Source organism: Oncorhynchus gorbuscha, linkage group LG23 (genome assembly GCF_021184085.1).
Source record: "Oncorhynchus gorbuscha isolate QuinsamMale2020 ecotype Even-year linkage group LG23, OgorEven_v1.0, whole genome shotgun sequence".
Taxonomy (NCBI): Eukaryota; Metazoa; Chordata; class Actinopteri; order Salmoniformes; family Salmonidae; genus Oncorhynchus; species Oncorhynchus gorbuscha.
Genome location: NC_060195.1, coordinates 44,097,323 through 44,119,910, shown reverse-complemented (window position 1 = coordinate 44,119,910; position 22,588 = coordinate 44,097,323). Strand labels below are relative to the sequence as shown.

At 44.4% G+C, this 22,588-nt stretch overlaps 1 pseudogene; it reads right to left on the bottom strand.

Moving 5' to 3' along the window:
• Nucleotides 1–14,529, bottom strand: part of LOC124010678 — a 46,066-nt pseudogene extending 31,537 nt beyond the window's left edge.
• Between the last annotated feature and the right edge of the window lie 8,059 nt (nt 14,530–22,588).

Here is a 22,588-nt window from a genome sequence, read left to right as displayed (position 1 = left end):
AATCATGTAGTAACCAAAAAAAGTGTTAAACAAACTCTTCAAAGTAGCCACCCTTTGCCTTGACAGCTTTGCACACCCTTGGCTCTCAACCAGTGTCACCTGGAATGCTTTTCAAACAGCCTTGAAGGAGTTCCCACATATGCTGAGCACATGTTGGCTGCTTTTCCTTCACTCTGCGGTCCAACTCATCCCAAACCATCTCGATTGGGTTGAGGTCGGGTGATTGTGGAGGACAGGTCATCTGATGCAGCACTCCATCACTCTCCTTCTTGGTCAAATAGCCCTTACACAACAAATGATAGTGGGACTAAGTGCAAATCAGATGGGATGGCGTGTCGCTGCAGAATGCTGTGGTAGCCATGCTGGTTATGTGTGCCATTACTTCTAAATAAATCACAGACAGCGGCACCAGCAATGAACCCCCACACCATCCCACCTCCTCCTCCATGTGTCACAGTGGGAACCGCACATGTGGAGATCATCCGTTCACCTATCCTGCGTCTCACAAAGACATGGCAGTTAGAGCTAAAAAAAAGAAGTGCTCATCCACCTGTCAATGTCTATTGCCTGTGTTCCTTGGCCCAATCAAGTCTCTTATTATTATTTGTGTCCTTTAGTAGTGGTCTCTTTGCAGCAATTTGACCATGAAGGCCTGATTCACGCAGTCTCCTCTGAACAGTTGATGTTGAGATATGTCTGTTACTTGAACTCTGTGAAGCATTGAAGCATTTATTTGGGCTGCAATTTCTGAGGCTGGTTACTCTAATGAACTTATCCTCTGCAGCAAAGGTAACTCTGGGTCTTCCATTCCTGTGGTGGTCCTCATGAGTGCCAGTTTCATCATAGCGCTTAATGGTTTTTGCGACTGCACTTGAAGAAACCTTCAAAGTTCTTAATATGTTCCGTATTGACTGACCTTCATGTCTTAAAGTAATGACTAGGACTGTTGTTTCTCTTTGCTTATTTGAGCTGTTCTTGCCATAATATGGACTTAGTTTTTTACCAAATAGAGCTATCTTCTGTATACCTCCCCCACTTTGTCACAACACAACTAATTTGCTCAAACGCTTTAAGGAGGAAAGAAATTCTACAAATTAACTTTTGGGAAGGGACACCTGTTAACTGAAATGCCTTCCAGGTGACTACCTCATGAAGCGGGTTGAGAGAATGCCAAGAGTATGCAAAGCTGCCATCAAGGCAAAGGGTAGCTATTTGAAGAATCTCAAATGGGGGGTGGTGGGGGGGGAGCCTTAATCGGCATCCGTGTCTTCGGTGCCCAGAGAACAGTGGGTTTGGAGCCTTGCTCAGGGGGCAGGATGACAGATTTGTACTTTTTTTTTACCTTGTCAGCTCAGAGATTCAATCCAGCAACCTTCCACTTACTGGCCCAATGCTCTAACCACTAGGCTACCTGCCGTCTATTTTTATCAGCAGGTGTAATATGGATGTCAATTAACAATAACTAATGAAGATAATGATATCACAACTCTTGATATTAAACAACTGATGTCTCTTAAGATGAACATCCAATTAATCATCATAATAATAGGTATGATTATTATCATCATCATCATCCAAACGGTCGACTGATATGAGGATGAGTCCCACCTGTAATTACAATCATGTTTAAAAGCACAACACTTCTTATCAACAATGTAAGGAAGAGCCTCGTGAGAAATGGCCCCCTCTAATTCTTCAATCTCCTCTAAGTGGAACAACGCTCTGCAGGTCTTTAGGTATCAAAGAGCTTTAAACACTTTTTTAATTAACCTTGGGGCGCAGGGATTAATTCAGGGCTTGCGTAATGCTGGAGGACAGGGAGGGAATCTAAGCCAATGGAATCTAATGGGAACGGAGTTGCATCAATTGCGGGGATGAGTCTAATTTGAATTGATGATTGGTGTCATGCAGGTGAAAGAGGACCCAAAAGCGACTTGGCGAAAACAGAGTCTTTAATCCAGTAAAGTAAATACAAACAAAAAACACAACTTTCACTCGAAATGACGAGGACAAACTGGAGACTCGATCTTGAACAGCAGGTGAACAGCAGGTTGCCTCGGGAAGGCACTTGAACCAGACAGACTCAGACACCTGCTCACCACGCAGCATCTGAGGAAAACACGACACGACAGGGCGATACACAAACACAGCACGGTGAATTCTAGACAAGGAACCGACAGGACAGGAACGGAACACAAAGGAAGAAATAGGGACTCTAATCAGGGGAAAGGATCGGGAACAGGTGTGGGAAGACTAAATGATTGATTAGGGGAATAGGAACAGCTGGGAGCAGGAACGGAACGATAGAGAGAAGAGAGAGCGAGAGAGTGAGAGAGGGAGGGGGAGAGAGAGGGATAGAAAGAGGGAAAGAACCTAATAAGACCAGCAGAGGGAAACGAATAGAATGGGAAGCACAGGGACAAGACAAGATAATAAATGACAAAACATGACAGTACCCCCCACTCACCGAGCGCCTCCTGGCGCACTCGAGGAGGAATCCTGGCGGCAACGGAGGAAATCATCAATGAGTGAACGGTCCAGCACGTCCCGAGACGGAACCCAACTCCTCTCCTCAGGACCGTAACCCTCCCAATCCACTAAGTATTGGTGACCCCGTCCCCGAGAACGCATGTCCATGATCTTATGTACCTTGTAAATAGGTGCGCTCTCGACAAGGACGGGAGGGGGGAGGGAAGACGAACGGGGTGCGAAGAAAGGGCTTAACACAGGAGACATGGAAGACAGGATGGATGCGACGAAGATGTCGCGGAAGAAGCAGTCGCACAGCGACAGGATTGACGACCTGGGAGACACGGAACGGACCAATGAACCGCGGAGTCAACTTACGAGAAGCTGTCGTAAGAGGAAGGTTGCGAGTGGAAAGCCACACTCTCTGGCCGCAACAATACCTTGGACTCTTAATCCTGCGTTTATTGGCGGCTCTCACAGTCTGTGCCCTGTAACGGCAAAGTGCAGACCTCACCCTCCTCCAGGTGCGCTCACAACGTTGGACAAACGCTTGAGCGGAGGGAACGCTGGACTCGGCAAGCTGGGATGAGAACAGAGGAGGCTGGTAACCCAGACTACTCTGAAACGGAGATAACCCGGTAGCAGACGAAGGAAGCGAATTGTGAGCGTATTCTGCCCAGGGGAGCTGTTCTGCCCAAGACGCAGGGTTTCTGAAAGAAAGGCTGCGTAGTATGCGACCAATCGTCTGATTGGCCCTCTCTGCTTGACCGTTAGACTGGGGATGAAACCCGGAAGAGAGACTGACGGACGCACCAATCAAACGACAGAACTCCCTCCAAAACTGTGACGTGAATTGCGGGCCTCTGTCTGAAACGGCGTCTAACGGGAGGCCATGAATTCTGAATACATTCTCGATAATGATTTGTGCCGTCTCCTTAGCGGAAGGAAGTTTAGCGAGGGGAATGAAATGTGCCGCCTTAGAGAACCTATCGACAACCGTAAGAATCACAGTCTTCCCCGCAGACAAAGGCAGACCGGTAATGAAGTCTAGGGCGATGTGAGACCATGGTCGAGAAGGAATGGGGAGCGGTCTGAGACGACCGGCAGGAGGAGAGTTACCCGACTTAGTCTGCGCGCAGTCCGAACAAGCAGCCACGAAACGGCGCGTGTCACGCTCCTGAGTCGGCCACCAAAAGCGCTGGCGAATAGACGCAAGAGTGCCTCGAACACCGGGATGACCAGCTAACTTGGCAGAGTGAGCCCACTGAAGAACAGCCAGACGAGTGGAAACAGGAACGAAAAGGAGGTTACTAGGACAAGCGCGCGGCGACGCAGTGTGCGTGAGTGCTTGCTTAACCTGTCTTTCAATTCCCCAGACTGTTAACCCGACAACACGCCCATAAGGAAGAATCCCCTCGGGATCAGTAGAAGCCACAGAAGAACTAAACAGACGGGATAAGGCATCAGGCTTGGTGTTCTTGCTACCCGGACGGTAAGAAATCACAAACTCGAAACGAGCGAAAAACAACGCCCAACGAGCTTGACGGGCATTAAGTCGTTTGGCAGAACGGATGTACTCAAGGTTCTTATGGTCTGTCCAAACGACAAAAGGAACGGTCGCCCCCTCCAACCACTGTCGCCATTCGCCTAGGGCTAAGCGGATGGCGAGCAGTTCACGGTTACCCACATCATAGTTGCGCTCAGATGGCGACAGGCGATGAGAAAAATAAGCGCAAGGATGAACCTTATCGTCAGACTGGAAGCGCTGGGATAGAATGGCTCCCACGCCTACCTCTGAAGCGTCAACCTCGACAATGAATTGTCTAGTGACGTCAGGAGTAACGAGGATAGGAGCGGACGTAAAACGTTCTTTTAGAAGATCAAAAGCTCCCTGGGCGGAACCGGACCACTTAAAACACGTCTTGACAGAAGTAAGAGCTGTGAGAGGGGCAGCAACTTGACCGAAATTACGAATGAAACGCCGATAGAAATTAGCGAAACCTAAAAAGCGCTGCAACTCGACACGTGACCTTGGAACGGGCCAATCACTGACAGCTTGGACCTTAGCGGAATCCATCTGAATGCCTTCAGCGGAAATAACGGAACCGAGAAAAGTAACGGAGGAGACATGAAAAGAGCACTTCTCAGACTTTACGTAGAGACAATTCTCTAAAAGGCGCTGTAGAACACGTCGAACGTGCTGAACATGAATCTCGAGTGACGGAGAAAAAATCAGGATATCGTCAAGATAGACAAAAACAAAGATGTTCAGCATGTCTCTCAGAACATCATTAACTAATGCCTGAAAAACAGCTGGCGCATTGGCGAGACCAAACGGCAGAACCCGGTACTCAAAATGCCCTAACGGAGTGTTAAACGCCGTTTTCCACTCGTCCCCCTCTCTGATGCGCACGAGATGGTAAGCGTTACGAAGGTCCAACTTAGTAAAGCACCTGACTCCCTGCAGAATCTCGAAGGCTGATGACATAAGGGAAGCGGATAACGATTCTTAACCGTTATGTCATTCAGCCCTCGATAATCCACGCAGGGGCGCAGAGTACCGTCCTTCTTCTTAACAAAAAGAACCCCGCCCCGGCCGGAGAGGAAGAAGGCACTATGGTACCGGCGTCAAGAGACACAGACAAATAATCCTCGAGAGCCTTACGTTCGGGAGCCGACAGAGAGTATAGTCTACCCCGAGGAGGAGTGGTCCCCGGAAGGAGATCAATACTACAATCATACGACCGGTGAGGAGGAAGGGAGTTGGCTCGGGACCGACTGAAGACCGTGCGCAGATCATGATATTCCTCCGGCACTCCTGTCAAATCGCCAGGTTCCTCCTGAGAAGTAGGGACAGAAGAAACGGGAGGGATGGCAGACATTAAACACTTCACATGACAAGAAACGTTCCAGGATAGGATAGAATTACTAGACCAATTAATAGAAGGATTATGACATACTAGCCAGGGATGACCCAAAACAACAGGTGTAAACGGTGAACGAAAAATCAAAAAAGAAATAGTCTCACTGTGGTTAGCAGATACTGTGAGGGTTAAAGGTAGTGTCTCAAATCTGATACTGGGAAGATGACTACCATCTAAGGCGAACATGGGCGTAGGCTTCTCTAACTCTCTGAAAGGAATGTCATGTTTCCGAACCCATGCTTCGTCCATGAAACAACCCTCAGCCCCAGAGTCTATCAAGGCACTACATGTAGCACCCGAACCGGTCCAGCGTAGATGGACCGACAAAGTAGTACAGGATCTTGATGGAGAGACTTGAGTAGTTGCGCTCACCTGTAGCCCTCCGCTTACAGATGAGCTCTGGCTTTTACTGGACATGAATTAACAAAATGTCCAGCAACTCCGCAATAGAGGCACAGGCGGTTGGTGATCCTCCGTTCCCTCTCCTTAGTCGAGATGCGAATCCCTCCCAGCTGCATGGGCTCAGACTCTGAGCCAGAGGAGGGAGATGGTTGCGATGCGGAGCAGGGAAACACCGTTGATGCGAGCTCTCTTCCACGAGCCCGGTGACGAAGATCTACCCGTCGTTCTATGCGGATGGCGAGAGCAATCAAAGAGTCCACATCTGAAGGAACCTCCCGGGAGAGAATCTCATCCTTAACCACTGCGTGGAGTCCCTCCAGAAAACGAGCGAGCAGCGCCGGCTCGTTCCACTCACTAGAGGCAGCAAGAGTGCGAAACTCAATAGAATAATCCGTTATGGACCGTTCACCTTGGCATAAGGAAGCCAGGGCCCTAGAAGCCTCCCTACCAAAAACTGAACGGTCAAAAACCCGAATCATCTCCTCTTTAAAGTTCTGGAACTTGTTAGAGCAATCAGCCCTTGCCTCCCAGATAGCTGTGCCCCATTCTCGAGCCCGGCCAGTAAGGAGTGAAATGACGTAAGCAACCCGAGCTCTCTCTCTAGAGTATGTGTTGGGTTGGAGAGAGAACACAATCTCACACTGCGTGAGAAAGGAGCGGCACTCAGTGGGCTGCCCGGAGTAGCAAGGTGGGTTATTAACCCTAGGTTCTGGAGGCTCGGCAGGCCAGGAAGTAACAGGTGGCACGAGACGTAGACTCTGGAACTGTCCAGAGAGGTCGGAAACCTGAGCGGCCAGGTTCTCCACGGCATGGCGAGCAGCAGACAATTCCTGCTCGTGTCTGCCGAGCATGGCTCCTTGGATCTCGACGGCAGTGTAACGAGCGTCTGAAGTCGCTGGGTCCATTCCTTGGTCGGTTCCTTCTGTCATGCAGGTGAAAGAGGACCCAAAAGCGACTTGGCGAAAACAGAGTCTTTAATCCAGTAAAGTAAATACAAACAAAAAACACAACTTTCACTCGAAATGACGAGGACAAACTGGAGACTCGATCTTGAACAGCAGGTGAACAGCAGGTTGCCTCGGGAAGGCACTTGAACCAGACAGACTCAGACACCTGCTCACCACGCAGCATCTGAGGAAAACACGACACGACAGGGCGATACACAAACACAGCACGGTGAATTCTAGACAAGGAACCGACAGGACAGGAACGGAACACAAAGGAAGAAATAGGGACTCTAATCAGGGGAAAGGATCGGGAACAGGTGTGGGAAGACTAAATGATTGATTAGGGGAATAGGAACAGCTGGGAGCAGGAACGGAACGATAGAGAGAAGAGAGAGCGAGAGAGTGAGAGAGGGAGGGGGAGAGAGAGGGATAGAAAGAGGGAAAGAACCTAATAAGACCAGCAGAGGGAAACGAATAGAATGGGAAGCACAGGGACAAGACAAGATAATAAATGACAAAACATGACAATTGGAGGATTTAATGAAACTAATGTGTTTCAGGTAATGGGTTGAATTTATTGGACTGACTGGAATTGAATTGGCCTAACCGAGAGGAAAATTTCAATATTAGTAAAATTAAGGAGGTACAAATAGAAGAGGCACATTCTCAGTTGGAAATAATTACCTTAATCCAGATGCAAAACAGGAAGTGAGTCACTTATTATGATCTTTGCTGAGTCACAGGCCCCATGCCATAAACGTGATGACTCGGGCCTTGTGTTTTTCCTGACCAAGTGACCTGACCAAAAAATAAACGAAATACAAGCTGTGTGTGCCTGTGCAACCAGTCACTCACTGTGGATGTTCTGAGCGAAAGCGTTTTCCCAGCAGTACATCTTGATTAACTTGATACAGACTAGGATCTCATGAGTCTCAAGCGCCGGTCAGTCACTACCACACACTTCTTACGGAAATACGCTGTGAGATGCGACGCCAGCATCTTTCATGGATGGAGAGAAGAAGGAACAGAGGAACATTTGAGTGACAGTTGGGGGACATGAAAGCAGACACAGTCTATATCCCAAATAGCACCCTATTCCCTAGTGCACTACTTTTGACCAGAGCCTTATGGGAATCAGCTGTTCGGAAGGGTTACTGCAGGGAACAGACTATAAACAGCTTCCACATCAATACAAAAGATCCCCAACAGGCCGTCTTCAGGCAGTCTTCAGACTGAAGCTCATGAGGGACAACACCAAAGTCAACAGGAGATTGGGAGGAAGGCAGGAGGAGAGTTTTGGGGGAGGAGATTTGGAAAGTTAAGGGGAACAAACAGGTTGTGTTGTAAAGAACAGTCTGAAGTGAAGTACTTTCACTTTAGTTTTTACAGTTATTGGAAAATAGGTTTATGACTAATACCATATACAGGAAAGACAATTCATGAATTACTAAGTGCTGAGAGTGAGAATTTCAGAGTAATCATGGTCCAAGTAACATTTCTGGGGTAACTGCTGGCAAAATAATGGTGTTTATCTTTTCAGTGGACAATATTTTCAGTCACTAAACCTTATACAACTGTATGAATCTAAGGTGAGTGTAACTGTCCTTTCAATATCAGTTCAGATTTTCCTATTAGCACTTTCATAGGGTGTGCATTCCTTTGTTAGTATGTGGATAACCTCCTACCATAGTAGGGTAGAAGAAGATGAAGACGGCTGATCCAACCAGTGCAGTGGGTCCCAGGAAGTAAGTGGTGTAGGATAGACCAAGGATACCCACAAGTGGACCCCCGGCTAGCAGACAGCCCACTGAGACTGCCTCGTATACCTGCTGGCCATCGCTGGAGCAGATGTTGATCAGCTGTAGGGAGGGACATTGACGCAGAATAATAGGAGAACACATTGAAACAGACCATGTACTTGACAAAGACATAGTCAGTCAAAGATGATAACTAAATTAACTCACAGAAAGTGAAAATGCTGCAATGAGAATAAGCTGACATGTGATTTGAACCCAATCTATTTCAATAGTAGTGCATGGCTTTGAAATAAGACAAAAGGCTGAGACGTTGGCACAATACAAAATGATACTTTGCAAGAGTTTTTATTTTACCTTTATTTAACTTGGCAAGTCAATTAAGAACAAATTCTTATTTTCAATGATGGCCTGGGAACAGTGGGTTAACTGCCTGTTCAGGGGCAGAATAACAGATTTGTACATTGTCAGCTTGGGGGTTTGAACGTGCAACCTTCCGGTTACAAGTCCAATGCTCTAACCACTAGGCTACCCTGCAGTGTGTGGGAGTTTTTTTAATTGTTACTTTAGTTTCATGAAACTGATACAATGAAACTATTTGTTATCTGAGATACACGTGCAATGTAACCACTAGAAGTGCAAGTGCATTTCTCAGAAAGTCCAGGACCCAGTTGCACAGGGCGGGATCGAGACCCAGGGTCTCAAGCTTAATGATGAGTTTGGAGGGTACTATGGTGTTGAATGCTGAGTCAATGAACAACATTCTTACATAGGTATTCCTCTTGTCCAGATGGGATAGGGCAGTGTGCAGTGTAATGGCGATTGCATCTTCTGTGGACCTGTTGGGGCGGTAAGCAAATTGGAGTGGGTCTAGGGTATCAGGTAGGGTGGAGGTGATATGATCCTTGACTAGTTTCTCAAAGCACTTCATAATGACATGAGTGAGTGCTACGGGGCAGTAGTCATTTAGTTCAGTTACCTTAGCTTTCTTGGGAACAGCAACAATAGTGGCCATCTTGAAACATGTGGAGACAGCAGACTGGGATAGGGATTGATTGAATATGTCCGTAAACACACCAGCCAGCTGGTCTGTGCATGCTCGGAGGTTGCGGCTAGGGATGCCGTCTGGGCCAGCAGCCCTGCGAAGGTTAACACGTTTAAATGTTTTATTCACGTTGGCCGTGTCGGTGGCACTGAATTGTCATCAAAGAGGGCAAAGAAGTTGTTTAATTTGTCTGGGAACAAGACGTCGATGTCCGCAACGGAGCTGGTTTTCATTTTGTAATCCGTGATTGTCTGTAGACCATGCCACATACATCTCGTGTTTGAGCCGTTGAATTGCGACTCTACTTTGTCTATACTGACGCTTTGCTTGTTTGATTGCCTTGTGGAAAGAATAAATGCACTGTTTGTATTCGGTCATGTTTCCAGTCGCTTTGCCATGATTAAATGCTGCGCTTTCAGTTTTGCGCGATTGTTGCCATCAATCCACGGTTTCTGGTTAGGGAAGGCTTTTATAGTCACAGTGGGTACAACATCTCCAATGCACTTCCTAATAAACTCACTCACAGAGTCAGCGTATACGATGTTATTGTCTGAAGCTACCTGGAACAAATCCCAGTCCACGTGATCGAAGCAATCTTGAAGCGTGGAATTCGATTGGTTAGACCAGTGTTGCATAGACCTAAGCACCCTCCACACTCTGAGAATACTCTAGCAGGGCATGGACCAGGAGTGCCTGGGATTGGGAATACTGGTGAAGGTGGGAAAGGGGGGAGGTAAGAAAGGAGGAGGAGAGGGTGGATGAGAGAGAGTGAGCAAAATAGTTAGCATTTTGAGGCAGAAGTCAAAAATGTTGGAGGACATCAGAGGTAGAGTGAACTGGAGAATGTATTATGACTGAATTGAAAAGATAGGCACAGTCTAAAATATTGACAGTGAGATTACCAGTGCGCACTATAGTCCAATCTATGCCAAATAAATCTATACAGTAGGCCTACATAGCACCCAGACAGGAATGTGAGACAAACAAGTAATTGTGTAACTAGTAAATCCAGTTAACGCTATTAGAGGGGAATGAGGAAAGCTGCTAGCACGTATCACACCACACGTAGCCCTAGCATGACATTCAAATAAACAGCTAGAAGAGGTGGAAACAAAACATCCACTCAATAATATCGCAGTTGGGGAACTCAAAACTTAAATGCCTGTCATCTGTAATAAGCGCCCGCATTGTACTGCACTATCAGCAATTTTGCGTTTCACTGCCGGTCGATGCGAATTTGGGGTATTTTAGTTAGGAGGAGGGGGGAAATTAAGCCCAAAGCATGGCAGTTGGAAAATAACTGTATATTTCTGGGCCAAAGTGTGACCATGGTACACCCTGGCTAATCTGGAGGATTAATACGGGTTTCACCATCGAAGGCTTTGTAATCTTCTGCTATGTTTTCAGAAATATTTTCAGACTAGTGTGAAATGGGATAGTACTTCCCAGAGTACCTCCCAAATGGCACCCTATTCCCTGCAGAGTGCACTACTTTTTACCAAATTCCTACGGGTCCTGGACAAAAGTAGTGCACTACATTGGGAATAGGGCATTATTTGGAACGCATCTCCAATTTCTGAGCCAGCATGAAGACCGAATGAGGACTGCCAATGTTAGGTGAATCAGCAGAAAAGAAAGAAAGCAGATTTGAAGTGTAATTTCAGGCCCCACAAAGCCGGTGACCATGGTGATATGAGGAGGGAGAAGATGGCGACCAGCATGCGGGTCTGGCAAAACCTCCAGAAGACACGGGATAGGGATGCCTCTTCTTCCCCCTTCTGTTTCAGTTCATCATGCCACAGGCTCTCCAGTCTGACCGTAGGGTAAGAGTGAGAGAGAGTGAGAGAGAGATTAAGATGAAGAAATTTGAGACCACTGACTCAGCAATAGTTGCTCTTGATCACAGATCTAGAATCAAATTAGCCTTCACCCAGTCCTAGCCTTTTCCTATTCGAGGGATGACAAAAACACCCGACCCTGTATCAATGGTTACGGAAAACTTACACCTACTCTGTATAATCATTTACATTAGCTTCTTGAAACAATCCATGTAAGCGCATTGTAAAACAAGATAGGCATGATACAGAAACTCAATGGTAGACCTACAGTATATCTTTCCAAATTAGTATGCACTACGCAGACATACAGTAGGTGAGGTGATACATCAGCTAATATTATGTTGGTGATTGAAATTAGCATTTTTGGAGTACAAATTATAATCTTTACACAAACGCACATTTCATACCAGTATTTTACACTAAAATAGACTCATTATGTGGAAAACCATTGCCAAAGAACTGTAGATCACTTCATTTGTTTTTTTTGTAATTCAAAGAGACTTCAAGATTAGACTTCTAATAAAAATCACTACATAAAATAAAACCATTATTATTAAACGTTGTGGTTCATCTTAATTACAGTAACAGGCAACGAGCCCAATGGTAGGTGAGAATGGATGGCACGTAGGATAATCGCAGTGTGAGCAATACACGCCAACATGCTAAATATGTGCTAATGCACTTTTCTTTACCACCATGTAAATCCCCATGAAGAAGGAAAAGGCCTTAATGACTAAATGGATCACTCCTAATGGCTTGAAAAGAGAGAGAAGGAGCAGCTGCCGCATCTAATTTATGTCTTAATGGGTTTATTAAAAACATATCAGAGATATAAAGTGCATTAACCAGAGCACGTGCTCCCGCAGGCTGATAATTACTACTTTAATTCACATTACCTGCAACCTGAGTGAGACTTTACAATTAACACAATTCAGCAGTCTGCAGAGCGAGTTTTGCAGGAAATGAAACATTCAATGTTTAGTATAATTAATATATCTCCTTTTGGAGTTTTTGGTTTGAACTGATATCAATGGTCTATACACCAATCAGTTTAATTTCGAGAGAAGCCTTTTGGAGTTTTCAATCCTGTAAAATGCCCCGAAAGATAGTGATTCTACAAGCAAATTAAATCCAGTTCACTGTCTGTAATTTTGAAAACAGTCGTCTAGTAGGATCGCACTATGGAGTGTAATTGCACATAAAGCAACTATTAAACAACTACGAAAAAACGCTAACTTAACAATACCCCCCAAAAATGTTAACGTAGTGCTGCAAGATGTAGGCCTAATTGCCACATTTTATACCGGCAAGCCTAACAATAAACGTGCCTAAGAAAACAAATGTGGTGACTGAATGCAGCTAGTGGATAGCCTGCTGGTGTTTCATTGATAGCACCTGTCAACTCTCCCAGGGGGCCTCTGGCTTCTCTCCGGACCCCCTATCTGTGGGAGTTGTGTTGCATAAGTGTTCTAGCCATTTAAACACAAAGTTAAACCCTCCTCCACTCTACCTCTTCTTTTCAGACGCAGCACACACATACAATGCATGTGGCCGTTTTCAGGGCCACGTTTGGCCCCAGGCTAGGGACACACTTCTTATGCGTCCCTCCCCTATAGCATGTTATACGCCTAGCTGACAGGAATTTCTGCTTTTGATCAAGATGTGGAAGTCATGTCGAAAAATGAGCCACAAATGCTCCACCAGTTATTATGACCATCTTTTGTTAATTCATTCCATCCATCAATCTACTCATGATTAATAACAGATTCACCTCCATAAGGGTGAGGACACAAGCCATGAGCAGGAAGGATTGCTTGAGGTGATTTTGGCAGCTAACAAATAAGAGGTGTGTCTCCAGTCAAAGCGAGACATGGAGAGACAGGCTGTCCCGAGGCGAGGATGAGGGTTAATGACATAACCGCTCTCTCTGTAGGCAGGACTGAGCAGAGCTAGTCCCTGCTAACTCTAAAAACAACCTAATCCCAGGTATTAATACAATCTTCCCTACCGCCAGATCTCTATGGAGACAGGATGTTCATCATTCAGTCCATCAACCCCTGTGGAGGGTGACTCTTGGAAATCAAGGGAATACCACATTAGGCAAATGCAAAGGTCCACTCAGAAATTATCCACAATGCACCTGGCTGTTAAACCTCGGCAGCACTTCTGTTTTCTAGGCCTACCGTCTGTGTTTGTCCGATGTTGGTTTAACTTGCAAAGGGACAGGAAATGTGATTCATTGAATGTTTGCTGAAGGGGAAAACATTGAGTTCCTTGAATGTTGAAGAGGAAAACAATAACCCTGTTGAACCTATGGACAGTGGGTGCTTAGGGATTGATGTTTGACAATAGTCTCACCTGTGGCAGTTGTATTCAGAGCTCTTGTGGCAGGACAGGCCCCATACATTTTCTATGGAGAGGCTGGATGTCTTGTGGGCCCTCAGAGCGAGTGGGGTGAGCCAGTGCAGAATCATGAAGGACAAGAGGCCAGAATTGTCGACTGGGTGCTGGTGCCTGTGAGAAAGACAGTAAAAATCGAGGCATGATTTGGGTGTTAGAGAGAGAGAGACAGAGTGCAAGAAAGAGCGACAGCAAGAAAATAAGAAAGAGGCCCTGAACCTTCACTGACTCGGCAAAGTGGAAAAATGAATCATGAACAGCTGTTGTTTGAACAGCAGTTTGCAGACACTTCATAGAATTCTTGGAAAGCAGTGGGAAAAAGTTGCATTCAAATGCAGAGCCCTCTGCTAGCGATTCTCTTAAATGGCACCCTTTTCCCTTCACAGTGCACTACTGTTGACCAGGACTAATAGGACTCTGGTCAAAAGTAGCGTACGATGAAGGGAATAAGGTGTCATTACACACAACTCAGCAGGGCACACTGTCTCTTTAGTCTCAACATTGCAGTATTGCAGATTAGGAGCTGAGTAAAGGCCCTAAAAAGGAGGATGCTTACTTGTGTGTTATCCTGAAGGGATTCATTATCTGCAGGCTGTGACTGTAGTGGCCAGATCTCCGCCTGGGACTGGTCCTCGCCACCACCTCCCTCTGACCTTTCTCTTCATCAGGGTCAGGTAATGTTGGGGTTGCGGGGGATGTCAGGGGCAAGCCTTCCACCTGGCCAGCTGCTTCTAGGGAATCAGGGAACATGGCTGCCCTTCTGTAGAGGGGAAAGGCAAACACAAAGGTTAGTTGACATGTAAAAGTGTTCGAACTGGACCTTTCTGTGGGAATGTGGGTTGGAGTTGAATTATGGTAATAATAATAATTTATTAGAGTTGTAAAATGCTTTTCATTTTACAGAATAATCTCATAAAACATTTTTTTTTAAATTAAGAATTGACAAGTAGACAGGGCAACTGACACAAAGAACACAGCTGACACTACAAGGGAAAAGGACAGCAAGGAGCACAGCTATCAACAGAAAGCCTTCCTAAAGAGAAAGGTCATTAGGCCCATTTTAAAGGAGCCCATAGTCTGTGCTTCTTTCAGGTTGTCCTGGAGGGCATTCCAGAGGATGGGGGCAGTCGAGCTGGAAGGAGCGGGGATTGGTCCTGGGGGCTTGGGGGAGCAGGCTGTCGCTTGACCTGAGGGTGGGGTTATGGAGGGAGAGCAGTTCTTTGAGATAAGGAAGGGCATTGTCATGAATACACTGGAAAGTCAGCAGGAGGGTTTTGAATTCAAACCAGAATGAGAGGGCGAGCCAGAGCAGAGATGCCAGGATGGGGGTGATATGATGGTGTTTCCTCACTCGCATCCAGGATCCTGGCAGCGCTGTTCAGGATGTATTAGAGCTTCTGGAGACTCCTGCCAGGGATCCCGATGAAGAGTGCATTGCAGTATTCCAGCCTTGAGGAGATAAAGGCATGGACTAGCTTCTCTGCATCAGACTTTTTTATATGTGCAGAGACACTTGATGGCCTAACAACAAGTTTGAGTGCAGTAGTTTCAAGCACTTTAGAGTTGAAAAGCCCTCAAATTCATGAATTTCTCTAAATTTAACTGTATGTCTGTCATTCAATTGCCTTACCACACACACACACACACACATTGCAAGAGTCAGTTACAGTGATATGGGAGCCAAGGTAAAGTTAAGCTTGACATGTAAATCAGAAAGATAACAATACATGTGCTGAAAGCACTGTTCAAGTGTCAGTACTGTGAGAACTGCAGTGAAGTGAGATGTTTCACTTCACATACACAAGAAAGATCCACTTCCACCTTTATCATGTGAAGTTTGTCACCAGGCCACAAGGCTGATAACTTTATAGAACCCGGTGCTATAGCAGAGACCAAGCCTAAACAATTTCAAAATAGAGGCCCTGTCAAGGAAACATCCCCTGGACTACACTGCCCAAACTTGAAATCAATGATTTCCTTACAGTATGTTAATTCAGACTGGTCTCATACACTAGACGTAACATAGTACATGTATTAGTATGATATGTGACACCACCTGGATTTGGTCTTATGTAGCAAAATTTGAAATTGTGTTTTTTTTACATTGGACAAAAGTAGAGACTCAGAGCTACAAAATGGTATATCATACACTGCATTTGAGGAACAATTGGAAAGTAATCCTGATTTTAAAGTTGATCAACTTGCTGGGAGCTAACCAACCTGGTTCAATGTTATCTAACATTTGGCTCTAACTAGAAAAGCAAATGGCTCTGGAATACGGATAATAACGTCAGCTAGGGAGCCAGCCAGCTAATGTTAGCTAGCTAGTTAACAGTACACTTTAGCTTAAGACATATAGCTAGCTAGGTAAATGGCTCGCCTGTGAAGCCATGACTTGCGACATACGCCTAGTTTCCTTAATTGGGTCACACATGGTTACATAAGGCAGGTGGTTACTTAAGGCAAAACCAAAAGTAGGATATTTGGTTGGGGTGGATGGGGGGCGTATAACGCAAACCTTTAGCAATCTAAAGGTTGCGAGTTTGAATCTCATCATGGACAACTTTAGCAACTTTTCAACTACTTACAGTTGAAGTTGGAAGTTTACATACACTTAGGTTGGAGTCATTAAAACTCGTTTTTCAACCACTCCCCACATTTCTTGTGAACAAACTATAGTTTTGGCAAGTTGGTTAGGACATCTACTTTGTGCATATGACACAAGTCATTTTTCCAACAATTGTTTCACTGTATCACAATTCCAATGGGTCAGAAGTTTACATACACTAAGTTGACTGTGCCTTTAAACAGCTTGGAAAATTCCAGAAAATTATGTAATGGCTTTTGAAGCTTCTGATAGGCCAATTAACAGTCAATTGGAGGCGTACCTGCGGATGCATTTCAAGGCTACCTTCAAACTCAGTGCCTCTTTGCTTGATATGTTAAAACCAAAGAAATCCGCCAAGACTTCTTACCAGTCTGGTTCATCCTTGGGAGCAATTTCCAAACGCCTGAAGGTACCACGTTCATCTGTACAAACAATAGTATGCAAGTATAAACACCATGGGACCATGCAGCCGTCATACCGCTCAGGAAGGAGACGCATTCTGTCTCGTAGAGATGAACATACTTCGATGCGAAAAGTGCAAATCAATCCCAGAACAACATGGTGAAGATGCTGGAGGAAACAGGTACAAAATAATCAAAATCCACATTAAAACTAGTCCTATATCGACATAACCTGAAAGGCCGCTCAGCAAGGACGAAACAACTGCTCTAAAACCGCCATAGAAAAGCCAGACTAAGGTTTGCAACTGCACATGGGGACAAAGATTGTACTTTTTGGAGAAATGTCCTCTGTTCTGATGAAACAAAAATAGAACTGTTTGACCATAATGCCCATTGTTATGTTTGGAGGGAAAATGGGGAGGCTTGCAAGCCTAAGAACACCATCCAAACCGTGAAGCACGGGGGTGGCAGCATCATGTTGTAGGTGTGCTTTGCTGCAGGAGAGACTGGTGCAATTCACAAAATAGATGGCATCATGAGGAAGGAACATTATATGGATATATTGAAGCAACATCAAGACATCAGTCAGGATTTTAAAGCTTGGTTGTAAATGGGTCTTCCAAATGGACAATCAGCCCAAACATACTTCCAAAGTTGTGGCAAAATAGCTTAAGGACAACAAAGTCAAGGTATTGGAGTGGCCATCAAAGCCCTGACCTCAATCCTATAGAAAATTTGTGGGAAGAACTGAAAAAGCGTGTGCGAGCAAGGAGGCCTACAATCCTCACTCAATTACACCAGCTCTGTCAAGAAAAATTGGCTAAAATGAACCCAATTTATTGTGGGAAGCTTGTGGAAGGCTACCTGAAATGTTTGACCCAAGTTAACAATTTATAAGGCAATGCTACCATATACTAATTGAGTGTGTGTAAACTTCTGACCTACTGGGAATGTATTGAAAGAAATAAAAGCTGAAATAAATCACATTCTTAAAATGAAGTGGCAATTTTTACTAGGATTAAATGTCAGGAATTGTGAAAAACTGAGTTTAAATGTATTTGGCTAAAGTGTCTGTCAACTTCAACTGTACGACTTTTTAGCTACTTTGTAACTACTTTGCATGTTTGCTAACCCTTCCCCTAACCGAACCTTAACCTAAATCTTAAACTTAACCCTAACCTCTAGCCTAGCTAACTTTAGCCTGCTAGCTAACGTTAGCGACATAGTTAAAAATCATAAAATATCATATCATAAATTTAGGAAATTTGTAACATATAATACAAATATAATTTCTAACATCACACGCATGGTCGATGGACATCCAGAAATTAATACAAGCCATACGAAACGTAACATATCATACTAAACGGTGTCTCGGATTTACACACAGAATAATACAAAATGCTGAGACCAGGTTGGTCAGTCCTGACTTTCTGCTGCAGGGCTAACTGTGGGATTGGTAAATGTATGAACTCAAAAGACAAAAGGGCAACAAAATAGATATGGAACTAAGCCAAAACTGGTTCATATTCATTTAAGATTACGTACAATTGTCCAAAGGAGGTTAAGAGGGTGACCTGAGAATAAGCAGACAAAAGTTTGTTTACCCTACATTCTGACATCTTTGTTTGTTGATAGTGTCATGTCCAAATAAATGGCAGGTATTACAATACAAAAGCTATTTTTGACAGATAGCATGTGATTTGCATGGAAGGTGGGTGACAGAATAAGAATCTAATGTAACATGGTGGCTTCAAGCATGCCTGCATTGCAATCATGCAAGTATTGCCAAAGCGTTGTAAATAATAAGGTATATTGTGCAAAAAACTCAAAAAAAAAAAAAAAACTCAACAAAAAACTTGTTGATTAGAGGCACTTTGATTCCTTATGAAAAGTAATTCATTATGCAATATTGTATGTTTAAACAATCCATCTCTTTTGCACCATTTATTTCAATAAACTATTGTGTTATAATTTGGTGGGTGCTTATATTTGTCCTTATATTTGTCCTATTTCACATATAACTGTATTTATACGCATGTGTGATTTGGAAATGTTTTTTTTGCAAATCCCAACTCTCTCCGAGACACAATCTGAGAGTGTGGCCACAGCCAGGGTCTTCCATTAATAAAAAGTGACCCTGGAACAATTAGGGTTAATTGCCTTGCTCAAGGGCATGAGCAAGGCTGTGTGTGTGTGTATATGCATTTGTGTATGTAAGTAAACGGGTGCCCAGGGTGTTCATTAGCATTGTTGCAGTTAGTGCTAATGGCCAGGCAATAGATGGTAGTAAGGATGTCTACAGTATGTTGGAACAGGCTTTGTTATACCCAGCTGGCAGGGGAGTGGGTGGGGGAGACAAAGCAATACTTTGCAAATCAGTAGTCAGTCGGCCCGTGGCAAGAATGGATGATTTGAATTGTAAAAAGCTCATGTTTCAGGTAGATGTATGAATAACAATAAATAATACAACTTTTAAGACTCACCTTGAGGGCTTGAGCAAGTTTAAATACCCATAGGGCTTACTGCGATTTTGGCCCTGGGAGGCTACACTAGGTTATTAGGTATGCTAACACCTCACCTATAAAGTTTGTCTAATCAAGTCATTCTGGCCAACATCCTTTTCTATTCAGAATCCACTGTTATCTAATAGAGAAATACTTGATGACACGGCTGCTTCTTGGAGAGAACCACAGGGTGGCCAATGGACTCCATTGTCTCACCTCTGAATTAATCTACAGTGACACCTGTTGGCACGTCAAACTCTTCTGCATAGCAAGTGCTTCTTAACTTCTTAACCTTGGTCAGTGATGTGATCTACCCAGTACTAACACACTTGTATAAATCTTCTTATGGCTGCAGGGGCAGTATTGAGTAGGTTGGATGAAAGGTGCCCAGAGTAAACGGCCTGCTCCTCAGTCCCAGTTGCTAATATATGCATATTATTACTAGTATTGGATAGAAAATACTCTGAAGTTTCTAAAACTGTTTGAATGATGTTTCTTCGACCTGTAATATAACTTTTTGAAGTTTGTAGGACATTCGGATGGACCTGCACGAGCGTTTGGATTTGTGTACCTAACACCCTTACAAAAGTAGCTACTTGGACATAAATAATGGACATTATTGAACAAATCAATTTGTGGAACTAGGATTCCTGGGAGTGCATTCTGATGAAGATCAAAGGAAAGGGAATTGTCAGGGTTTACCAGAATTGGACCCAGAAGCAGACCAGGACAAGGTGAGTATAAAGATGGTGAGTATTTATTAATCAATGAGAACGTGGAGGTAGATAGTTCCGGGTGGAGGAGCGGGCAGCGGAGGTGGGTTGATGGGAGTGGATAGGCAGATCCAATGGATAACAACACACTGGCGATGAGCAGACAGGGATGGGGTATGGGTTCCGGGTGAATGACTAGACAAAACAAACGGCGGTAAGTTAAAGGCAAGCAAGATGTACAAAACAATAAAACAAAACAAACTCTATAAACTGGAGGCTGGTTCGTGGGCACAACATACTGTTCATGGCTAACGATCCGGCAGGGAATGGATGTCAGGTCAGAGCTTTTGAAGGGGAGAGGTGATGATCAGGACAGGTGTGCAGATTACTGATGGGATACAGGTGCGGGTGAACATCGATCTCCCAACAAGCTAATTCGCCCGGCAACCAGACAGGGTGCGTTCCAGGACACCGGAAACACACTCCAGGACAGAAACACAGGCAAACACAGACTCAGGAAGCGGGATTCGTGACAGGGAATATTTATAATGTGATTTGTTGACTCCAGCATGGATAATAATTGTATTTATTTTCTGAGCGCCGTCTCAGATAATTGCATGTTTTTTTTTCTTCTGTAAGGTGTTTTTGAAATCTGACACAGCGGTTGCATTAAGGAGAGGTATATCTATAATTCCATGTGTATAACTTGTATTTTCATCTACATTTATGATGAGTATTTCTGTAAAACGATGTGACTCTCTGCAATATCACAGGATGTTTTTGGAACTAGTGAACGTAACACGCCAATGTAAACTCCGATTTTTTATATAAATATGAACTTTATCAAACAAAACATACATGTATTGTGTAACAAAGTCCTATGAGCGTCATCTGATGAAGATCAAAGGTAAGTGATTCATTTTATCTCTATTTGTGCTTTTTGTGACTCCTCTCTTTGGCTGGAAAAACGGCTGGGTTTTTCTGTGAGTTGGTGATCACCTAACATAATCATTTGTGGTGCTTTCGCTGTAAAGCCTATTTCAAATCGGACACTGGTGGGATTAACAACAAGATTACCTTTAAAACAGTATAAAATACATGTATGTTAGAGGAATATTAATGAGATTTCTGTTGTTATGAATTTGGCGCCCTGCACTTTCACTGGCTGTTGTCAAATCATCCCATTAACGGGATTGCAGCCCTAAGAAGATAATTATATAAGCCTCTTTAGGACAAGATAAACATTGTTGTTACAGTAAGAACAAGGTTAAGAAACCATAACAGCTTTACAATTACCTATATGGGTTTTGTGAGGCAGCACAGGCATTTATTCGTCCTATCCAGCCCAAACAGTGCAACCACTGAAGTTAACACTGTTGGGTAGGTGAAAATCAAGGGTTCACTGCGTAGGCTAATCCAGTCATGACATAATATTGGATAGGTACCATTAAAGAAGTGAGGAAGGGAGGAAGAAAGGAAGGATGCATTGTAAAGTATTTAGAATAGGGCCCAGAATCTTAGTGAGATAAGCACAGACATAGCCGAGGGAAGTAGGGGTGCTCCCCCTGATATATTTGAATAATATATTTTTTTTTAAATACCAGCAATACATTTTCCCCCCAATAATTTCAAGAGATTTGCAGATCTACAAGTTATTGTCACGTGCACAAGTACAGGGAAATGTCTTTCTTGCTTGCTAATTCCCAACAATGTATTAATCAATATCAGTTGTACTATTTTAGAAAAGTAAAGTAGAACAAAAAACACTAGAAATAGAAAGAAGAACACAAGAAATAAGTAAGCTAAATACTGGGTCAGTTCCAGGGTCAGTGCCAATACCATATTTACAATGTGCAGGGATACTGGAGTAGATATGTATAGGGGTTAGTTGACTAGGCATCAGGATATATGTGTCATGCAGGTGAAAGAGGACCCAAAAGCGACTTAACAGAAACAGAGTTTATTTAAATCCAAACAGGGAATAACAAAAAATCCTCTAGTCTGTAGAGGGGAATAACTAGAGAAGCGGCCACAGACTGCAGGTCGCTTCGGGTAGGCGCAGGCCGTAGTTGATAGAGCCACCTGCTCACACGCAGCATCTGATGAAGGCAAAGAACACGACAGGACAGGGCGAAACACAATCACAGCATGGTGAATACAAAACGAGGAACCGACGGGACAGGAACGGATCACAAAGGAATAAATAGGGACTCTAATCAGGGGAAAGGATCGGGAACAGGTGTGGGAAGACTAAATGATGATTAGGGGAATAGGAACAGCTGGGAGCAGGAACGGAACGATAGAGAGAAGAGAGAGCGAGAGAGTGAGAGAGGGAGGGGGAGAGAGAGGGATAGAAGGAGGGAAAGAACCAAATAAGACCAGCAGAGGGAAACGAATAGCATGGGGAGCACAGGGACAAGACATGATAATAAATGACAAACATGACAGTACCCCCCCACTCACCGAGCGCCTCCTGGCGCACTCGAGGAGGAATCCTGGCGGCAACGGAGGAAATCATCGATGAGTGAACGGTCCAGCACGTCCCGAGACGGAACCCAACTCCTCTCCTCAGGACCGTAA